The 21,936-nt window shown below is 35.3% G+C and overlaps 1 protein-coding gene and 1 long non-coding RNA gene across 3 annotated transcripts in view; both read left to right on the top strand.

Annotated features, from left to right (window-relative positions):
- The window catches only part of LOC138326222 (uncharacterized), an 89,430-nt gene that overhangs the window by 39,287 nt on the left and 28,207 nt on the right, over positions 1–21,936 (top strand). The window lies entirely within an intron of this gene.
- On the top strand, positions 8,557–13,014 carry LOC138325036 (uncharacterized). Of its 2 annotated transcripts, XR_011208724.1 has the most exons (4): positions 8,557–8,784; positions 9,186–9,279; positions 9,687–9,727; positions 12,756–13,014. It is a non-coding gene; the product is annotated as an uncharacterized lncRNA (long non-coding RNA). The 2 variants fall into 2 exon arrangements; XR_011208723.1 differs by lacking the exon at positions 8,557–8,784 and having other exon boundaries at positions 8,866–9,279.

Raw genomic sequence — 21,936 nt, forward strand, 5'->3', positions numbered from 1 at the left:
TTCCAAGCAAATCATCTGTTCCCTTGTCCTTTTATATAGTACTAGTTACTAGACCCTGTGACCTGAACATGTCAACTGATCGTGTCTAAGCTGTTCCATTGTATGGATTAAATCATCGTTGATTAATGTTTTGCGTAGTCTAACCTCAACAACATTTTAAGTTTAAACCCTCGAAACTAGTAAATAATAAAAAAAAATACAGTTATGAATTGTCTGTAACTCTGACAGATATTAGTATTTAGACCATGGATTTATTGAAAAGATACGTTAACGAATGATTAACTTCATCATTCCGTTCATTAACTAATTAAGCTAATTAGCAAGATTTTCAGAAAAGTCACTTATGTTTAGGCCATTGTTTCTCCTTGTATTAATTTCCTACTTACATCCTTTCTTTTCAGACCAATCTGACCAAGACACCGGTTATACGTCCATTGACCAGCGTCAGGTCGAACCTCCACATATATATGAAATGGACATTACCCCACACGAATGACATCTGGATTCCAAAAGGAAAAAGAGTAACGCTTTACGTATTCCAAAGAGGCAACAAATCCTATAACTTGTTGTAAGGGGAAATAAACATTAACGTGAAACTTCAAAAACGGACATTTTGAAAACAATGCCAACAGGATGCGAGATTATGATGATTTGTATTCATTCTGTCAGTATCGAATGGCGGAATAATCAAATAATTCACCTATAAGTAAGTATTATTAACAAGTGTATTTGTTTCGATATTGGCTAATCACCTTTTTTAATTCTCCTGATTATTTTATGACTAATAAATAAAATTATAGTGTTAAAATCAACATACTCTTGCTTTAGTTCTTATATGTCCCTTCGTTATTTTACAATGTGTCATTTATGTAGACTATGCACACATAAAACATACACGGTCACAACATATATAATAAACAAAAGGAAATACTGGAAGGAAATGGAAACAAATATGATAATGCATATATAAAATTAAAATCGCTTAACTTGTATGGGAGCAAGAACAGAATGTGGAATCAAGTGATGTTTAGTCATGATTTAAAAAAATGGGTTGTGCAACCGTTGAGTTGACCGAGATGTTTGGACAAAATTTCTTGTGTGTCCTATTGTTATTTCTATATCACGTGACCGTGTTTTTTGTATATACGTATGTCTCCCGATGAAGAGGCAAACTATTTTGTATACACGGTTAGGATTACTTCCTTGTCCCATATTTGATATTATAAGTAATTCAACGTGGCTTCTTATGTGATGTTAACAATGTTTTAGTGTAAACACGACACCGTATCAACAACAAGGGCACATTTTGACATGTCGAAAGCAACCCCCACCCCTAGCATTTCGAATTACGGAGCGCAATAGCAGCTGGCATCAAAAACAACCGATTATTGCTCAGCCTTAGTCTTCTTTCAAATCAAGGTTATTTGAAATTTGAAATTGAAATAAAGCATGCAAACATTCTCTATTTGCATTTTTGATTCAGCAGAGAAGAATGTAGCATCACATTTCTAACCCTATTTATCGCCAGTGTTTATAAACAATGATCAGTAACATGTGTCGCAACGGTACATTTCCCAATGCTTTATATTTACAATTATAACAGTTATTAATTATTTTCATCACAGCGCAATATTATAGTTATTTTGAAATAAATAGTTGGTACCAACCAAAACAAAACCTAGTGTATTTAATATTACACTGACTTCCTGTACGAGTGAAAGACATATAAATCCATATTTACCAGACCCACGATATTGTGAAACATATTCTTCATGTTGGTTTGTTTTGCTGTCGAACACATCCCACCCGATCACAATGTACTGGCAACGGGTGAACCAGTGTCATCACTCCCTTAATGCTGAGCGATAAGCAGAAGCAGAAAGTACCACTTTCATAGATTTTGGTGTGTCTCGGTCAGGGGAAAGAACCGAGAGCCTACCTCACAGGAGCGAGCACTCAACCGAAGGCCAAAAGTGAGACGGTGTCAAGGGAGACGCAAGGAAGAAGAAAGTAAGTAAGGAAGAATGAAACGGTAAGATTCTAAATTTAGTCGCCTTGTACGATCACGCAATAAGGGCAGCAGGTACAATTCTTACGCCCTTCCTGCAGGGCAGCGTCGTGTTGGTAAGGAAAGGTATATGAATAATTATCTAAAACAACCAAGTAAATTATTTGTCGTGATCTTTCGATATTCATAGTATTATCTTTATCACAAACCGCGTACCTGTGTTAATACCGCTATTCGAAATCGGATTACATTGTACTTGAGGAACCGCTGAATGAAACCAAAAATAGATTCCTGGAAATCCCCTGGTGGGCACAAGATCTCATAGAGAGGTGAATGTTTCAGAGCACATTAATTTCAAATGTTTAATGTGTGGGTTGATGGGCAATACATGTAGATGTAAAATATGTAAAGAAATTTTAAAATTCTGTCAAGTCTGTTTTCGACAGGGAGGAGGGGTAATCAATTTATTTTTTTTCACAAGAACACTCAATGTAATGTCATTTTCTTAAACTTGACCCACGCAAAAACTCATCAAAAAAATTTAATGACCATACCCTTGTCAATATGTGGTGTAACATATGCACTTCCGGTACAATCCATGGACCCTTCGTCTCATGCCATGGACCAGACGTCGAAGTTGATTTTGAGGTAATCACTGCCATTCTGCTCGTAACTCTGCAATATTTCGGCATCTTGGAACCCGTAAATTGACAGTCTGTCCGAGAAAGTCCCACACATGCTCAATGGGCTGCACATCTGGCGACATTGCAGGCCATGGGATAGTCTCTATGAGCTCTGTCTGGAACTAATCCTGTACTAGGCGGGCCCTGTGCGGTCTGACATCATCCTCCATCAGGAGGTGACCATCTTCTAACGCATGGGTATCGAGATGAGGAACAATTAAGGGCTGTAGGGTATGATCACGGTACCTTTGCGTATTCAAAATGCCATCGAGAACATGTAAGTTTAGTTTACAGTTCTGAGAAAAGCATCTCCAAACCGTAACACTGCCACTATAGTATGCCATCGGGGGGACCCAGTAAAAAAACGGCTTTCGTCAATCCAATGGATCCTTCGCCAACACCTAATGTTCCGAGAAGATGCACGACATACCTTGTACCATGCCTGTTGCTTGCCATATTTCTATATTCGTTAGTTTTCGACGAGCCTGATCACCAAGACACCGGCCACAGGTGTAACAAACACGCGCAAATGCAACTGTCGGAAGAGATTGAATAAAAACGTTAGGACAGGACGCTATCAGTATTCTTCTGGCGTAAAATAACTACATCTGAAGGTAAGAGTATGCCTATATGATATAAGTAAATAGAAAGAAATCTAACATGTTTGTTATGATTCTGTCGGAATGACTGTATATGTATATATTTATATTCCAGTGCTTGTGATTCTGTTGTCCCAACCTCGAAGTAAAACAAAGATTGTATAAATATATTTAAGACCCATGCAGTCTTACTCTTTACGCATAAAAATCAGTTTGTATTTCTTCTATATTCATTCGTTTTGTCTCTTTGTGTTTGTCAATTCAATCATTAATGGAAGATAACGTTCCATCTGCTCTCACATCATCTTCTCTCTTAGGAGAGAGTTTTACATACCACAGTTCGAGTGTTCCGCAATGACCGGTTGGGACAGAGACACTTCACCAGTTGTTATGTGTCGGTATGTCATGTGGACGCATTGATTACCATCCCTGTAGAGGGTCTTGATGGTCGAGTGGTTATCATGCCTCATGTTTCATCACTTCCTCTTAACCGTTTAAACGTAGAACAATTGCCTAGTGCTAAAAATAAATCATTGTAATTTTTTGACTCTGGTTTAGATAATATTATGAACTTTAAAAGCGCAAAGCGAATTTAAATTCACTGAGTGTTGTGTCACAATTTGATTGCATGTCCGTTGAAATGTCCGTAGACTCATCAATAGCATGAAGTTCAAGTCAAAAAAAATAAATGCGTTAATGGGGATCGGGTGTTGTAGTGATTAAGCCACACGCCTTTCACCTAGCCGGCCCGAGTTCGACCCCCTGGCACAGACGTGACGAGGTAACCGCGCTTATATTCAGACCATCGAAAGTGATTTGTATAAGTTATATCACGTATTCCGCAATCGATGATAAATAGATAAAGTTTAAATTCAAGTAAGTTACATGTCACTGTATTTACCAGGCTGACAATATTGTGTAAAATATTCTTCAGGTTGGTAAGCAAAGCTTAAACATTATAACACAACCTACAAAATTATTACACGTGACGTTTCAATAACAACTCTGATAATCTTCACCATCATTATAGTGTTTTTTAACACTGAGGAGGTATGTTAGGTACGAGATGGTACTGAATCATTGTCTGAAATGGTAACCCTAGTTGACAGGTGAGCGCAGCGAGTAATGGTAGTGTATTGCAGTGTAGTTTAAGGATATAATCCTACAGAAGTCAACTCGGCTGGTCATTGAACAGACGTGTTGAATGTAGGATGTAGTATTAATTTTAAAAAGCGGGCTTTAAATCAAAATTTGGAAATCACCGTAAACCAAAGCTTATTTGGTCCCTTTTCTTGATCAGTACCGGTATTGTTAAAACATAATCATAGACTACCTTGGTATCACGGATGTTTATGTTGATTAAGACACGTCTCCATGGTTACGGCTGATGGATCGTTATCCTATCAACGCTTACAGCCATTGTATCACCTATATTTACCAAGATAACCAGTACATATACAGTGCATATAAATGTACATCTTAAATACACATTTTAGATACCAGCTATCAATTACCCGTGCCTCAAGTCATTGTATATTTATCTTCTCGCCACTTATGCCGAATACGCGGATAGAAATTAACTGATAATATTCCTACACACATACAATTACAGTTTAAGTGTACTGTCAAATGTAACCTGACGTAAAGTCTATATTTGTGAAATAGTAAACGTTCATACCCACATTGTACTTTTACATCACGATGTTTATGACGTACAGGGAACAAAAATAATCGACAACAGGGATATCACCCGTATATGTGTACTGAATACTGACCCTCTAAATATTTATAAAAAATATATATCATCGTCTTATTCCTTTTTCTAGTGCTATTTCTTCTTAATTACGTCATAAAGAATGACTTCATTTGTTTAGCGTTTTTGACTTTATCTAAGAAGGCGTCTCGGAACATTTTGATGATTGTTATTCGGCATATTTTATGTGTACGCAGCTAACAAAAAGATAAAATTACAGCCAGTGAGGAACAATAGATATGACAGCCAGTAGTGTACAATATCTATGTGACCAAACAATGGGTAGGGTCATTGTAATGTTGTAGTGCATTAGGTAATGTTACACCAGATGATGGCAACAACAAATAAATATACTTTGTTTGTAATAGTTTAGACAAGGTTTAACCGAGGATCTTCCATTTAATAAGTACTGCAAACAGGTTTTTTTGGTATAGCACGATATCCTGAAATGATACGCCTGACCCTCTGACCTTCCGATCTCATTTTCAAAGTAAGGGTATTATTCTAAATGTCGGAGTAAGTTGAGAATACTTTACATGTCACGTTGAGGTGTAAACATAATAGAGAAACCACTAAAACCGTTGTTTATTGCTGATTGGCGAGTATATAGTACGTCACATTATGAATCATTGAATGCGGAATGTGTAAATAAGATCCATAGTGGTAAAAAAACAAATATGTACACCCGTGTGCAACTAGATAATTACGTCTTTTTATAGAAAATTTAGAATACAAACGATACTTCCATGTTGCTGTGAAGCCGATAAAATGGCGACTGGATATAATGGTTCAAGTGGATATGTGATTGTTATGATTTTCGCTGTATTGAGGTCTAGTGTATCTGAAAGTAAGTATGACTATACTACAGGATTCTGGAATATTTGATGATTGCTTATAACGGTTAGAATTACCTTAAATTACATAGACACAAATAATTGTTTAATAGTTGATTCGTTAAAACAGTTATAGAGCACGAAGATCACATTATCCGTATACCTTGTTTGTTTTTTGTTTAAACTTTTAATAAAGATTTATCTTATATCGACAGCGCTTTCCTAAAACAATAGGCGACACAAGATATTCAAGTTCCTGATATCACACGAACTGCTGTTTCAACAAATTAACCCCAAACACCTATCTTATTTCTTTCCAACAATTTTGGGGACTTTGCATTTGAACAAAGCCAACGTCGTTGGTAAGATTACGTAGTGGGGTTCCAATGTAAATGTAACCAGAGATAAAAATCACAAAAACTGTTCTGGGAAGAAACCATACATTAATGAAACTTGTGTGTCACTGTAAATGTGTATGATTTGTAATACTTTATACGATTTTGTTAACTTTAAAGATTACGTGATAAGTTACATGAAACTTACACCAATACATAATATTGTTGCTGAAACTATATGTTAATTAATGTTATAGATACATTTAACCATATATGTGTAGTGTATATGACCTTCATTAAGCTATTATTCTTGTCAATGTCTTAATCAACCTTGTAATCTCGGAAAAAACAAAAATGACCGAAAGTTTTTAAAAGTCACTCTGGCCTTTAATTAGAGAAAAAAAATATTCTATAAATACTTCATTATTGACAAAATAAAAACTGAATAGAAAAGGGCTGAAACGCTTTTTTATCATTTTCTCTTTTCAACGTGAGATTTTTATACAGCTCGGAGCTTGCATAATCACAAAGTTTAATACCGAGTATTCAAAAGAAGGTACACAATATCTTAATTATAATGAAATAATCTAGATGGTTTGATAGATGTCTTAAAAACCGCATCAGGTCTCTTCTAGAATATACTCGATACGTTAAGCTGTATGTTAAAATTATTTATAACCTATTCGGTTTCGTTTTTCTGAAAGCAAGTTTATGGCCATGTTATGTTTTATAGACTTTGGGTTTTTTTTAAATCCATTAATAATAGCTGTCGCAGTGGAAATATGATTCCGTGTTCAGCTCAGATATGTACAAATAATGCGCCAAACACAAGTATCTTTCTCTTTTAAGGCCTAAGTATATCCAATAGCGAAACCCATAACGTACTGGGAGACTAACGTTCCACCAGCGTGCCTTAGCATATACTCGAATATATTAGTGTACCTTAACATATCTGTAGCATGAATTTTTTAACTTTGGACACACAAAAGTGTGGTACGCTAGTGAAAATTGATAAAAGCGTAGCGTCCTCGTATTGGTAAAAATGAGGAACAAAGACGGAAAACTGTTTGAATTGAGTCAAGATAAATGGATGAGTTAGAAGCAAGTAAGAGCCGAGAACTTAATCAATATCTTGATTATTTCACAGCTGGATGCGTTTCTCGTAATTAAAGAAAAGATTGATTAAAATGAAAATTAAAAAAATAAAAACTGAAAATAAAAACGTTGCACGATTTTACACCTAAATATGCCAACACATGTGATAAAAGATAGTTACTACAAAATAATTTTATGTACAAAACACATTATTTTTTGTAAAATAAATTATCCTGTCAAAAGTAAAATTGCTGAATGGATTGCACTCCGCATTTCGGTTCTATTTCTAGCTGCAAAATTGTATTGAATATCTTCTCACTATGCATAATTGAAAAATATTCAGCAAATCTGCAGCAAGAATAAGATCAAAATTCAGGTCGCTAATTCACTCAGCAATTTTACTTTGACAGTATAATTTACTTTGACAAAATATTGTGTCGTATGAATGACCGTGATCATATCATATAGTTCTAATATACAGAATGTTATCCCGGGAAGTAGTGGTAAATAGTGTGTGTGGAGCCGATTGTCCGGAATCCTGTAAAGATGGAATTGTAATAAAGAAGATGGACACTGTCTTACCACCGGTATGTACCTATCCGTGTGTTTACATAAATGAGTATAATTATGTCTTCAGATTATTAAATAAACCCGGGGTATCACAATTATTTGCTTACAGCGATAAGATGATCGGGTATAGTAGTGGTTAAGCCGCACAAGGTTAGGGGTCTCCGGCCCGATCACGTGGGTTTTCTCCGGGCATACCGGTTTCCTCCACACTTTAAGACCCCTCGCTAGCCTACATCCGGGCCATCAAGAGTGATTTACATAAATTGTATAAATTGTTTCTCAATCGATGTAAAGTAAATAAAGTTTATTTAAAGGTTTTTGAAATGCAATGCTGTGCAAATAGCGAATTTTCTTCTATTATTTTTCATTTTAGAGTCGCCTATCACTGAAAACACTCGTCAGGTAAGAATTGTTTGTACAAGAATGGATACCCGCGTGTCCCCGCTCAATTTTATGTTATTTGGGTTAATGTTGCGTTTCATTTCGTTGCTCATTACTGTATTTTATGTAAGATAAAAGTGTTCAAAGTGACGCATTTCGTTGACGTAACATTGTTTATGTGTTCTACGTTGTGTTTCTGAGTTGTTTTACTTTTCTTACGTTTCATTTCTAGATTCGCCTATCACTGGTCACTCGTCAGGTAAGAATTGTATGTACAAGAATGGATACCCCGCGTGTCCACGCTCAATTTTATGTTAACCGCACGTTTGGGTTAATGTTGCGTTTCATTTCGTTGCTCATTACTATATTTATGTAAGTTATACGTTGTTATACATTATTAAACAGTGTTCAAAGTGACGTATTACGTTGACGTCACATTGTTTATGGGTTCTATGTTGGTTTTCTGCGTTGTTTTTACTTTTCTTACCTTTCTTTTCTAGATTCGCCTATCACTGAACACTCACCAGGTTAGAATCGTTTATACAGAATGGGTACCCGCGTTTGTTTCTTCTCAGTTTGCTTTTAACCGCAAACATCTTTAAATTTCTGTATTTTTGTTATATTATTTAGTTGTATATTTTGGATTATGTTCTGGATTTATCGTTTGCTAAAATCTCAGTATAAAGTATTCAAAGATATGTTAGCATTACTGTTCTACAAATGATGTTATAATTGCCTATTCACAAGGTCAAGGTTATATTACACTCATAACGACCGAGGGCAAAATGGAAACAAAATGAAATAAGTTTATAGTCAATGCAAGTTAAAATGCCTGTATGAAGAGAAATTTTCATTTTGTGTTTCCGCAGCATTGAATGTGTTTTTGTATGTAGCCAATCATTTTCCCGGCCGTGATATTGTTTTACAGGCGATACTAAAGACATCATAATAGCTGTATTGTCTGCTGTTTGTGGACTTTTTGTTGTTGCGACGATCATCATCATAGTGAAATATCTGCGTTTGTAAGTATTTCGAATGCCGGTCAAACCGGAACTCGAACCTCGGACCCTTCGAGCACTAGCTACCAGGTTATTTACATCAATAGACCAAATTATTATCGTCTTCAATCCTTAAACACAACATTTAGAGAGAAAAAAACAGTTATCTTTTATATAAGTATAATTTCGATCATAATATATTTTATTATCAACATAATTATGTGAGGAAATTATGATGGAGTTCTTTTTATACTTACGTTTAAATGAGCTGTTCTTTTCAGTATTCAAAAGCCTATATTAATTCTGCAACCTTCAAAACAGCATCGAGAATATAAAACTTAAAGTAAGACTGATATTACGTTAGCGCATGATGACTTTGTCTGTATATTTTTTTTTCTATTTATAGATAATATTTTTTTTTCTATTTACAGAAAAAAAGACAAGGAAAGGAATTCAACCAATAAGGGTACAGGTAAACGTTTGGACATGAACATCATAAGAACGGTTTCTCTTCTAACCATTTGATAGCTTGAGATTGATGTTTAACGCTGTCTGTCGATCTGACATAACCCGATTTAGATGATTACTTCCTGGGGTTACTTTATATGGTTTCAATTATTCGTATCACCAACCAGACCATATAACACTATGATGTAATTATCTTAAACATGCACTCTATTGCTTCTCAAGCAATCAAATGGTTGCAAAAGGAAGTTTTAAGAAAATTCATTAAACATTAATGCTCAAATAATAAAACTTAAAATGATAAATAACATAAATAATGATGAAATTTTCTAAATTGATATTAAAAACTCATGTCGAGAAGAAAAAAAACTGCAAAATGTATTACTTCTACTCTAAAGTAGGAGGACTTAAATAATTGATATTGTCATTTCAATCATTTGACCTTTGTCCTCTGAAATTACCATGACCCAAGAAAGTCGTCTGTCCTAAACAGCATACAATATGCAGTTGACACTAAGTTTTCTTCATGCAAAATATTTTCTTTATCACCAATTTGCCGTGAAAGTCCCACATCAATACTCCTTTTATTTGCTGGTTTTAACAAAAGAAAAACAAAACAAAAATCAAACAAAACCTGAGATCTATCGATACCAGTCTGATCTTTTTGTCTGGTGACACCATCGGTCGTAAGATTATTTACATCAAGCAATATGTATACTGCATCTAAAATTGGTGTTAGAATTTTTATTCCAGAATCAACGCAGTTTTGTATTTTGCCGTAAACGTTTTAAGGTTTTTTTCGTACTTTTATATATCTCGTGCAAAAACAACAAAAAAAAAAAAAAAACGCCAGATAGCTTCAACCGTTCTCCGTCGAATACATCTTAATCCCCGAATAGAAATATATTCCCATGTCATCATGTATAGTATTAAAGCATGTCCATCTTAAAGGTAATTTACTTGAGGTTTTCTATCTTTATTGTTTAAGAAAAGCATTTGTCAATGACTACATTTTTCTTCGAACTGCATGGTTCTTAATAGTTTGAGATATAGATGTTACTGTTTATCTCTGATGACTCGAAATACCCTTATTTTTGAACCATTAAATTGGGTTCCCTGTTGTCTGAGGTAAAGAGGTTTTGCTTCAGTGATAAAATTATATCCAAAACGTGACTATTATGACGTCACTAAATGTTGACATGAACCCCAGGTACTAGTAACATAGTATTAAAGTCTGCTATGTATACATGTGTATACTGTATCTACTACACATGTATATATAAAAGGACAAGAGAGCCTATGATTTACTTTGAAGAGGTACTCTTACTTGTACATTCAGGTAGTATAATATTTCTAACCATCTGAATGGAAAACATCCAGTAAAAAGTCTAAAGGAGCTGAAAGTTACTCTTCTGGATCGTTATCAACCTCGTTTTCAGACTCGTTCACAGGTACTGGAACATTGGCAGCATCCTCTATATAAACAAACCAGTCCTTGACTTACCTCACACTGTAGTAACATGGCGGGCATACCGAAGATTCCAAATTACAGCAGCAACAAGTGCACCTGTTCCAACAACTCTGGCTCCTGGTACCATCCACTGATTACTGCAGGGTTGTAAACTCTCCACAATAAGTATCCTTTGGAGCTAGTGAGAACAGCTTTGAACCTGGATGCGTAGTTAACCTTTGACATCATTATTCATCCTAATATTGTACTCCCCATCCTCACTGAGGTACTAGACCCATAGTCGCGGGATATATAAAGGGACTGGTCGTCTGCGCGGGGCCAGGTGTGCTTTCTCCGATTTAAGTTTGATATCGGACATACACCAAACACTATATTACCTGTTGCATACCTGACACTTGATGGTAATGTCCAGCAACAAATGGTGAAGGAGGATGGTTACTGCAAATCATTCTAGTAATCAAATGCTTCCAAAGTAAATGTTGTATTTGCGATGTCCGGGATTCTAGCAGTCGAAAAACAACAGCAGTAATGATTTTCCGGATAAGAATTACGCGGAAAGAAAATGTGTTTTATTATACAAATAACGATGTTGTAGCGATATAAAATCATGACAAATTAAGAAATTCCACAACACCGCTTTGTATTTGGATAATATTTAATATACATCCATATTCAATAAAGATGTTTGCATTGTATTATCTCCGGATTTTGAATGGGAATTCTCGTTTTGTATATTACTATCATCATGAGCGAAAGCATAGTTTTTTATATCTTTATTTTTAATTTTTCATGTTGGCCCTATGGATGTTACAAGAGGGAATTTTAACAGTTGATGAATTGTATGAAATCGTTTCTATTTTTCCAAAATGGTTTTGTAAAATACTTGAGACACAATTAAAACTACCAGAAATGCCCACGAAATACAACATTATGCGTATCACGACTTATATTGACCATGTTTTCTTCATATCAAAGTTTTACTTTACAAAACTATGAGTCTTCAACTCTTTAGTCGCACACATATTCAAATTGCATGCTTTAGCTTATTTTTTACTTTTTCCTTGGGACAATTTTGCCTCTTTCCGGACATTGCCTTTATTTCAGAAATTATTGGCATTAAATATGTACACCTTTAGTCATATTTGACGGAATACGAATGTTGTTTGTAGAGGTACGTGTACCTCTTCCAAGCAAATCATTGGTTCCCCTGTCCTTTTATATAGTACTAGGTACTAGACCCTGTGACCTGAACATATCAACTGATCACGGTCACAGCTGTTCCATTATGTGGATTAATTCATCGTTGATAAATGTTTTGCGTAGTCTTACCTCAACAACATTTAAGTTTAAACCCTCAAAACGACTATATAATAAAACTGTAACTCTTACAGCTATTAGTATTTAGACCATAGATTTATTGAAAATATACGTTAACGAATGATTAACTTCATTATACCGTTCATTAATTAATTAAGCTAATTAGCAAGATTTTCAGAAAAGTCACTTATGTTTAGGCCATTGTTTCTCCTTGTATTAATTTCCTACTTACATCCTTTCTTTTCAGACCAATCTGACCAAGACACCGGTTATACGTCCATTGACCAGCGTCAGGTCGAACTTCCACATATATATGAGATGGACATTACCCCACACGAATGACATCTGGATTCCAAAAGGAAAAAGAGAAACGCTTTACGTATTCCAAAGAAGCAACAAATCCTATAACTTGTTGTAGGGGGAAATAAACATTAACGTGAAACTTCAAAAACGGACCTTTTCAAATCAATGCCAACAGGATGCTAGATTATGATGATTTGTATACATTCTCTCAGGATCGAATGGCGGAATATTTTACGTTTGTACTAAATGCATTTATCAAATAATTCACCTACTAGTATAAAAAGTGTTAATAATAATTGTATTTGTTTCGATATTGGCTAATCACCTTTTCTTAATTCTCCTGATTATTTTATTACTAATAAATAAACTTATAGTGTTAAAATCAACATACTCTTGCTTTAGTTCTCATATGTCCCTTCGTTATTTTAAAATGGGTTATTTATGAAGACTATACACACATAAAACAAACACGGTCACAACATATATAATAACCAAAAGGAAATACTGGAAGTAAATGGAAACAAATATGATAATGCATATATAAAGTTTAAATCATTTAACAATTTGATGAGCTGAGTAGAACAGAATGTGGAATCAAGTGATGTTGAGTCATGCTTTAAAAAACGGGTTGTGCAACCGTTGAAATGACCGAGATATTTGGACAAACTTCTTTTTTTAATTCTTTAAATTATTATCAAAAAGAACTTGTATTTTATTCTGGAAAGAAGTTTTTCTTATACTTTCAGAGATAAAGAAAATTTTCCCTCCCAATGACATGTATATCTTGAAAGAACCATTATGGTTCAACTCTATTATTACTATTGATAAAAATACAGTATACTGGAGTGATTGGTATAACAGAGGTATCATAACTATTCGTGATGTGTTGGATGAAGACAGGTGGGTTTTTTTATCCCAAATTTTGTCAGTTTTATCAATTCCAGCCTCCTTTTAATTTGTTTGAAGGATTAAAGAGAACGATAATTAAATCTTTTCCATCTTTAAAAGAAAATTCCAACATTGTAAACCCTTATTTTACGAATGTTCAATGATAACCAAGCTTCGTATGGAATTTGAGAAATGGCTTTGTGAAAAAAACTACTTTTAATGTAAGTGTATCTTCATTATCAATACTGCTTGGCTTACATGGTCGCCATAACAATAGGATTAACATGATGTTACTACTTTTTAAACAATATGTATATCATTGAGAACTAAAAAAAGCTCGGTTTGTTTTTAAAGTTCTTAAATCTCATATCCTTTCGACGGCCGGCAGGATTCGAACTTTACTCAATTTTGATAGTAGGTTATTACAAATGCCATCTATGAAAGCAGTTTGCATCTAGATTACGGTTTGATGCCATTTTCACGATGATAACAAACAGCACACACTACAAACAAGTAAAAACAGTCACCGGAAGTCCCCTAAAGGTCACCACGCACGGGTCATGGAAGGCAGAAACCTGCGCGTGGGACTTGTTTTTTTTTTTTTTTTTTTTTTTTTTTTTTGAAATCGGTGCTATTTTCCCCTTCCTTTCCCCTTTCTCTCTATTTTCTCTTACTTTGATATCTCTTCTATCGTTTAAGACCATCTGCATGTCTGTATCTTGATAATTAAGCTCACAACGACAGGTTTCCGGGCACACACTAAAATCCGGGTTTCAGACCTCAATTTTTGACTTATTTGGGCATGTTTAAAGGTGATTTGTGACGTCACTAATGCAATGACCGAATCGATATTGACATGCTATATAGGGATGAACATCTTCTTTTCAAAAAACTAGTATTTAGTTTTCAACGGTCTCAGTGGGGCTCCAGAAGGGTGCATGAAATGGGGCATATGCATAATTACGCATAAATACGTTACGGCCGTCCAAAGGATATATGCCTATACTATGAGATTGAAAAGTTTCTATATAAATCAAAAAGTAAATATACTAAGTTCCTTACACGATGGAGTGGATCGCATTCCTTATTTGAAAAGGGAGAACAATCTTAATCGCTTGACAGTTTTTGTGATATACATATTATAACCTAGATGGATAATGGTCTTGATTTGCAAATGTTGCATGTGTATTTCTTTTCACCTCATCTATACATATATGTTGAATTTATTATATAGCAATACAGTCAAGTGTGATAAGCATGCAATCATTGTAATGTATAGTGTTTGTATTGTAATGTGAGGTTTAGTTTTGTCCAGTGTAATTGTACTGTGTATGTTATGAAAATCAATAAACAAAATGAAATGTTAAAAACTTCTTGTGTGTCCTATTGTTATTTCTATACCATTTGGTCGTGTTTTTGTATGTATGTCTTCCAATGAAGAGGCAGACTGTTTTGTATACACGGATAGGATAACTTCCTTGTCCCATATTTGATGTTAGAAGTAATTCAACATGGCTTCTTATCTGATGTTAACAATGTTTTAGTAGGCACATTTTGCCATGTCGAAAGCGCCCCCCCCCCCTAGCATTTCGAATTACGGAGCGCAATTACAGCTGTCATAAAAAAAAAAACCGATTATTGCTCAGCCTTAATCATCTTTCAAATCAAGGTTATTTAAAAATTTAAAATTGAAATAAAACATGCAAATATTCTCTATTTGCAGTTTTGATTCAGCAGAGAAGAATGTTTCATCACATTTCTAACCCTATTTATCGCCAGTGTTTATAAACAATGATCAGTAACATGTGTCGCAACGGTATATTTCACAATACTTTATATTAACAACTATAACAGTTATTAATTATTTTTATCACGGCGCAATATTATATGTTACTTTGAAATAAAACGTTGGTACCAACCAAAACAAAGCCCAGTGTCTTTAATATTACACTGACTTCCTGTACGAGTGAAAAGACATACAAACCTATATTTACCAGACCCACGATATTGTGAAAGATATTCTTCATGTTGGTTTGTTTTGCTGCCGAACACATCCCACCCGATCACAATTTACTGGCAACGGGTGAACCAGTGTCATCCCTCCCTTAATGCTGAGCGATAAGCAGAAGCATAAAGTACCACTTTCATAGATTGTGGTGTGTCTCGGTCAGGGGAAAAAACCGAGAGCCTACCTCACAGGAGCGAGCACTCAACCGAAGGCCAAAAGTGAGACGGTGTCAAGGGAGACGTAAGGAAGAAGAAAGTAAGAAAGGAAGAATGAAACGGTAAGATTCTAAATTTAGTCGCCTTGTACGATCACGCAATAAGGGCAGCAGGTACAATTCTTACGCCCTACCTGCAGGGTAGCTTCGTATTGGTAAGAAAAGGTATATGAATAGTTATCTAAAACAACCAAGTAAATTATTTGTCCTGATGTTTCGATATTCATAGTGTTAGCGTTATCTTTATCACAAACCGCGTACCTGTGTCGTTAATACCGCTATTCGAAACCCGATTTACATTGTCCTTGTGGTGGGCACAGATTTCATACAGAGGTAAATGTTTCAGAGCACATTAATTTCAAATGTTTAATATGTGGTTGGGCAATACATGTAGATGTAAAATATGTAAAGAAATTTTAAAATTATGTCAAGTCTGTTTTCGACAGGGAGGAGGATAATCAATTAAGTTATTTTTTTCACAAGAACAATCCATGTAATGTCATTTTCTTAAACTTGGCCCAACGCAAAAAACTCATCAAAAAGTTTTAATGACCATACCCTTGTCAATATGCGGTGTAACATATGCACTTCCGGTACAATTCGTCTCATGCCATGGACCAGACGTCGAAATTGATTTTGAGGTAATAACTGCCATTCTGCTCGTAATTCTGCAATATTTCGGCATTTTTGAACCCGTAAATTGACTGTCTGTCCGAGAAAGTCTCACACATGCCCAATGGGCTGCACAACTGGCTACATTGCAGGCCATGGGATAGTCTCTATGAGCTCTGTCTGGAGATACTCTTGTACTAGGCGAGCCCTGTGCGGTCTCACATCATCCTCCATCAGGATGGGACGATATTCTAACGCATGGGTATCGAGATGAGGAACAATTAAGGGCTGTAGGATATGATCACGGTACCTTTGCGTATTCAAAATGCCATCGAGAACATGTAAGTGTTGTTTACAATTCTGATCAAAGCATCTCCAAACCGTAACACCGCCACTATAGTATACCGTCGGGGTGACCCAGTAAAAAACACCTAATGTTCCGAGAAGATGTACGACATACCTTGTACCATGCCTGTTGCTTGCCATATTTCTATATTCGTTAGTTTTCGACGAGCCTGATAACCAAGACACCGGCAACAGATGTTACAAACACGCGCAAATGCATCTGTCGGAAGAGATTGAATAAAAGCGTTAGGACAGGACGCTATCAGTGTTCTTCCGGTGTAAAATAACTACATATGAAGGTAAGAGTATGCCTATATGATATAAATAAATAGAAAGAAATATAATTGTTATTATTCTGTCGGAATGACTTTATATGTATATTTTGATATTCCAGTGCTTGTTATTCCGTTGTCCCACCCTCGAAGTAGAACAAAGATTGTATAAATATATATAGGACCCATACACGCTTACTCATTTACACATACAAATCAGTTTGTACTTCTTCTATTCATTTGTTTTGTCTCTTTGTGTTTGTCAATTCAATCATTAATGGAAGATAACGTTCCATCTGCTCTCATCATCTTCTCTCTTAGGAGATAGTTTTACTACCACAGTTCGAGTGTTCTACATGACCGGTTGGGACAGAGACACTTCACCAGTTGTTATGTGTCGGTATATCATGTGGACGCATTGATAACCATCCCTGTAGAGGGCCTTGATGGTCGAGTGGTTATCATGCCTCATGTTTTATCACTGTATCATTGTAAAGTTTTCGACTCTGGTTAAAATAGTATTATGAACTTCAAAAGCGTAAAGCGAATTTAAATTCACTGAGTGCTGTGTCACAATTTCATTGCATGTCCTCTGACGTGTCCATAGAATCATCAATAGCATGTAGCCCAAGTCAAAATGCTGAAGCGAATGATTATTATGTAAGATATTTTGATTAGAGTTATTCCCCTTGATTTCCGGAAGTTTATGATGATTCATTAATTAATTAATGACTAATCAATGTGCAGGTCTGGAATATTGTAAATAGTTTCTAATTTTACAGTTACATGTAGGAAAGATATATTAGCAAATTAAAAGTTGATTACAGTTGAAATAAATAAGTATTTAATTATTGAAATTCTGTATACCAGGAATAATTTACTGATTCTAAGTTAAGTAGTTCAGAATGATTGTCAATGGGGAGCACGATGTAAGAGGCGAATCTCTGCTTCGGCAAGGTTCTGTCAGTGACCAAGCTGAATAAGTTTGGGCCCAGCTGAGTAAGCCGGGGTTCCACTGTTGCTTTCACTATGGGGTATACGTTACAGGGTACTGCAGTACAGGGTGACGTACTGACGAGTACAGGGTAACGGGGTGTCAGTTCGATACCAGGTGTTCAGTAACACAGGGCGGCGTGTTGCTCGAACAATGAGACAAGGTTTGCCAAAGCACTCGGTGCCGTGGTAAAAGGGTGACTCGGTATTGTAGTCACAGGTGTCGTGATAATGTGTACTTTGTACACGAGGAACTGACTGTCATAGTGAATCAGCCTCTTTACTTAGACCTGTGGTATCAAAGATACAGGGTGCTCAAGGTTATTCAGTTGTTGTATTTACCAGGTGTAAATGAATCGGATCATGGTTGTTAACATGTGATTATGAGTCAAGTAGACAAGCCATTTATTTGTATATATTGTCGGCAGTATTTAGTTTGTTGTGTTTAACAGTGCCTGGGTCCAAGATAGAACTTGGTAACGGACCGTACTACATTTTTAGTTGCAGCACAGAGTAGCAACAGGCATATAGTCGGTCACGCGACCGTTACAATGCGTTAAGGGTGTTCGGGTGGGGTAGACCCCTGGCACGGACGTGACGAGGTAACCGCGCTTACATTCGGACCATCGAAAGTGATTTGTAGAAGTTATATCACGTATTCCGCAATCGATGTTTAATAAACAATGTTTAAATTTAATAAGTTACATGTCTCTGTATTCACCAGGCTGACAATATTGTGAAGAATATTCTTCGGGTTGGTAAGCAAAGTTTAAACATTCTAACACAACCAACAAAATTATTACACGTGACGTTTCAATAACCACACAGTTATCTTCACCAGACGTAAATCACCAGTATAGTGTTTTTACACTGAGGAGGTATGTTGGTACGATATGGTACTGAATTATTGTCTGAAATGGTAATCCTAGTTGACAGGTGAGCACAACGAGTAATGGTAGTGTACTGTAGTGTAGTGTATGGCTATACTCCTACAGATGTCGGACTCGGCGACTTTTAAGAACAGCCTGAAGTTAGAAGGGATGTATGTATTAATTTTAAAGGCGGGGTATTTTCACACGAACCCAAAGCTTATTTGTGTCCTTTTGTGGATCCGGATACCGGTATCGTTAGAAAATTATGAAAAGACTAACCTGGGTAAGACGGATGTTTATGTGGATTACAGTCACGTCTCCATTGGTTACTGCTGCTGGATCTTTTACCGCTAATACACGCTTACTGTTAATATTGTATCACTCATATACTTAATCAAGGATATCCAGTGCCTATACAATTTTATATACATAATGAATCGTAAATTTTATAGTTGTGGATACCAAATATCAATTACCCGTGCCTCAAGTCATTGCTTATTTATCGCGCCACGTATGCCGAATACGCGGATAGAAATTAACCGATATATTTCTACCCGCATACAATTACAGTTTAAGTGTACTGTCAAATATAACCTAATGTCAAGTATATTTTTATGAGTAAGTAAACGTTTATACCCGTATTGTACTTTTACATCAACGACGTTATGACATACAGGGAACAGAAATAATGACAACAAGGATATAACCCGTATATATGTACTGAATACCGACCCTCTAAATATTTATAAAAAATAGTATCATCGTCTTATTCCTTTTTCTAGTGCTATTTCTTCTTAATTACGTCATAAAGAATGACTTCATTTGTTTAGCGTTTTTAACTTTATCTAAGAAGGCGTCTCGGAACATTTTGTTGATTGTTATTCGGCATATTTTATGTGTACGCAGCTAATAAAAAGATAAAATTACAGCCAGTGAGGAACAATGGATATGACAGCCAGTAGTGTACAATATCTATGTGACCAAACAATGGGTAGGGTCATTGTAATTTGTAGTGCATTAGGTAATGTTCAGATGATGGCAACAAAAAGAAAAGTATACTTTGTAGTTTGTAATAGTTTGGACACCGAGGATCTTCCATTTAATAAGTACGCTACAGGTTTTTTTGGTATAGCACGATATGATATCCTGACCCTCCGATTCTCATTTCAAAGTTAGGTGTTTATTTTCAATGTCGGCAGTAAGTTGAGAAATACTTACATGTCACGTTGAGTGTAAACATAATACACTAAAACCGTTTTTTTCACTGCCTGATTAGCGAGTAATATAGTACGGTCACATTATGATCATTGAATGCGGAATGTGTAAATAGATTCTCCATAGTGGTAAAAAAACAATATGTACCGTACGTGCTGCAAGCTAGATTTACGTCTTTGTTATAGAAAATTTAGAATACACGATACTTCCTTGTTGCTGTGAAGCCGATAAAATGGCGACTGGATATAATGGTTCAAGTGGATATGTGATTGTTATGATTTTCGCTGTATTGAGGTCTAGTGTATCTGAAAGTAAGTATGACTATACTACAGGATTCTGGAATATTTGATGATTGCTTATAACGGTTAGAATTACCTTAAATTACATAGACACAAATAATTGTTTAATAGTTGATTCGTTAAAACAGTTATAGAACACAAATCCCATTATCCGTATATCTCGTGTGTTTTGTTAAACATTTATTAAAGATTTATGTTATATCGACAGCGCTTTCCTAAAACAATAGGACGACACAAGATATTCAAGTTCCTGTCATGACACAAACTGCTGTTTCATTTAACAACAAATTAACCACAAACACCTATCTTATTTCTTTCCAACAATTTTGGGGACTTTGCATTGAACAAAGCCAACGTCGGTTGGTAAGATTACGTAGTGGGGTTCCAATGTTAATATAACCAGATAAAAATCACAAAAACTGTTCAGGAAGAAACCATACATTAATGAAACTTGTGGTCACTGTAAATGTGTATGATTTGTATACTTTATACGATTTGTGTTAACTTTACATTACGTGATATGTACATGAAACTTACACCAATACATACTATTGTTGCTAAAATATATGTTAATTAATGTTATAGACACATTAACCATATACGTGTAGTGTATTGACCTGCATTAAGCTATTATTCTTGTCAATGTCTTAATCAACCTTGTAATCTCGGAAAACAAAAATGACCGAAGTTTTTAAAGTCACTCTGACCTTTATTATAGAAAAAAAATATTCTATAAATACTTCATTATTGACAAAATAAAAACTGAATAGAAAAGGGCTGAAAACGCTTCTTTATCATTTTCTCTTTTCAACGTGAGATTTATGCAGCTTGCAATCAAAGTTAATACCGAGTATTCAAAAGGAGGTACACTATATCTTTATTATTTGAAATAATCTAGATGTTGATAGATGTCTTAAAAACCGCATCAGGTCTCTTCTAGAATATACTCGTTACTAAGCTGTATGTTAAAATTATTTATAACCTATCGTTCGTTTTCTGAACAAGTTTATGGCCATGTTTGTTTATAGACTTTGGTTTTTTTAAATCCATTAATAATAGCTGTCGCTGTGGAAATATGATTCCGTGTTCAGCTCAGATATGTACAAATAATGCGCCAAACACAAGTATCTTTCTCTTTAAGGCCTATGATACCAATAGCGAACCATAACGTACTGGGAGACTAACGTTCACCAGCGTGCCTTAGCATATACTCGAATATATTAGTGTACCTTAACATATCTGTAGCATGATTTTTTAACTTTGGACACACAAAAGTGTGTGGTACGCTAGTGAAATTTGATAAAAGCGTAGCGTCTCGTATTGTAAAAATAGGACAAAGACGGAAAACTGTTGAATTGTCAAGATAATGGATTGTTAGAAGCAAGTAAGAGCCGAGAACTAATCATT

This window comes from Argopecten irradians, chromosome 6 (assembly GCF_041381155.1).
Source record: "Argopecten irradians isolate NY chromosome 6, Ai_NY, whole genome shotgun sequence".
Taxonomy (NCBI): domain Eukaryota; kingdom Metazoa; phylum Mollusca; class Bivalvia; order Pectinida; family Pectinidae; genus Argopecten; species Argopecten irradians.